The sequence below is a fragment of the Cryptomeria japonica genome, chromosome 10, assembly GCF_030272615.1.
Source record: "Cryptomeria japonica chromosome 10, Sugi_1.0, whole genome shotgun sequence".
NCBI lineage: Eukaryota > Viridiplantae > Streptophyta > Pinopsida > Cupressales > Cupressaceae > Cryptomeria > Cryptomeria japonica.
In genome coordinates this window covers 11,316,978-11,319,545 of record NC_081414.1, presented here as the reverse complement: position 1 = coordinate 11,319,545, position 2,568 = coordinate 11,316,978, and positions in this window count along the sequence as shown.

Here is a 2,568-nt window from a genome sequence, read left to right as displayed (position 1 = left end):
TAAAGGGGCAAGCACTCATTGATTTCGGTGAACTATGCAAAGCAAAGGCCGAACAAGAAAAGCAAATGGCAATTCAAAAGAAAAATAAGGTACTTCAGAAGGTGAAAGCACTGGTAATAGATATGCTACCTGAAGCTACAGTGTCAACAGATGCAGCCATCCACATTCAACTGGATGAACTCCTAACAAAGATAGAGACATCTGGAGTAGATGCATCAAAGTATTTGAGCAAGCTAAAAGACAAAGAGCTCACTGCAAAAATGATAGAAGAGGTACAGAAAGCTATAGCTATTGGCAAAGTTAAACTTGTCAAATTTATTGCTAAGTTGACTCCTCAACTCAAGCACATTCTTTATTTATTTCAGAAACTCTGCACATTTTCTTTATTCATTAAAGACATTAAAAATAAAACAGAGGCAATTGAGAAAGAGATCACCGATCTCTCAAATAAGTTGACCACAGAGCCAAATTCGGTTCAGAATTTCTATACAAGGTTACAACAGCTCATGGCTCAATAATTGGACCTAAGAAATGAAGAACACAAGATCGGGATGGACATAATGACACTTCAAACATTATTCCTTCCTCATCTTTCATCTGTCCAAGAACAGATCAACCGAGCCACATACTTATCTACTACACAAGAGGGAAGCACTCTAGATGGCTTAATATCATTATTGGCTGATATTCAAGAACATAATTCTTTAATGGACAGTGTAAAGATTGCACTCTCTGTCGCTCTCACCGAAGCACGAACCAAGTACAAATCCATTTTTGACCAATTACCACCCCCGAATGGTAATTAAGTTTTGATGTTTGTCAAAAAGGGGGAGTGATACAGTATTGGGGGAGTGTAGTATTCAAAGTATCAAACAAAAGGAGTATAGTATACAGTGGGAGTATACCAAGCAGAGCAAGCAGAGTATCCAAGAGCAGTGAACCGAGTAGTGAATAGGACAGTAAGCAAAGATCAAGAGTAGCACATAGAACATTGATCACCGAGCATGCAAAATCAGAGTTTTGTACAAGCATATTGTAGGTATATAGATTATTGAGTTATAACTTTGAAAGTAGTTTTTGTCAAACATCTCAACTAATGTCAAAAGGGGAGATTGTTACTACTTATCAAGTTGCCATTAGTTTTATGTTCAAAGTTATTCTATACACTCTAGTCGATTACTACTACCAAGATATTCAGTCGGTATGAACAGTCCAGTTGGTTATTAAAGAAAGTAGTCTCAGAACGTAGTATACACCAAGTTGTCTACCGAGTATCATTTCATGTCTACCGAGCAGCAAAGATGACACACCGAGTGAAATGTGTTACCAGATTCATTGAACCTGGACATACATATGAAAATGTGTTACAAGATCGAGGAACATCTAACCGTTATCACATTGGAATTTGCACTTAAAGATTGTGTATGATTTTGAGGTCATCTAACCAATGAAATATTTTGCATGGTTATTCATTCGATAAAACATGTTTGTAAGATCGAAGCAATGAAAGAATCACTGTCATAAGAGATCTATTTATACAACATGGATTAATATCAAAAATATACATGTAGCATGACAGAAAGGAAGATATAGAGATATATGAAGCAAGACATGTAAAAACACTAAGTGTTATGACTGTTACAAAGACACAGAGGTCACCGAGAAGGATTTCAGAGAACAGTCAAAGAACAAAGTAAACAAAAGGGTTTACTGAGTTACTATATGGGTTATCGAGGTATGCTATAAGCAAGGTAATCTATTCTAAGCACATAGAATCTTCTATAACATTCCAGATGTAAAGTTGCAGATATTTGTAATGATTTATTGTAATATTTTGAAGTTGTAAAAGAAACCTTTAACAGGGTAAAAGACTCTAATAAAGTCTATAAATTGTAAAGCCTCTAACCAGGTGCAGCATTTAGTTTAAGTGTTGTAAAATCCTTTAGCAAGGTAGATCTAACAGATATTGTTACTCCTAATAGGGTAAGCTATCAGAAATAGCTAAACATGTAGCTCTAACCGAGCACTCTTTATTATTGCAGTAGTGAAGTTGTGGGTGTCATCCCCACCACAGTTTTTCTCTCTAACCAAGAGTTTTTGCGTAACCAAAATATATGTGTTATGGAGTGAATCATGTATGATTGTTATCTATTTGTTTTAGCTTTATATTATGTTACTGCACTATTCGGTTTATGCATAATAGTAAAGATATTATTGAAGAAAAGTTTTGAACTACTGATTCACCCCTCCCCTCTCAGTACATTAGCTTTCCATATTGGGCCTAACAGCAACTCTGTATGGACCTCATGAACCTCTCCAAATTATTTGGCTAAGGTTTTGTATTCACCCCTGCAGTATGCACTCAATTTACATCATGTTTCCTCTAGTCGGGTTGCTCCTAGACTCGCCTAGAACAAGGTGGTAACCATGATGAACTCCACTTCCAGAACTCATCCATGTATATTTACATTGTACATAGGGTTGCCTTCCATTTCCCAACAGGTTGTGATGGTATCACGGAGGGATTTTATGGGGCAGCCATTTTACAAGAATTTACTATTTACAAGC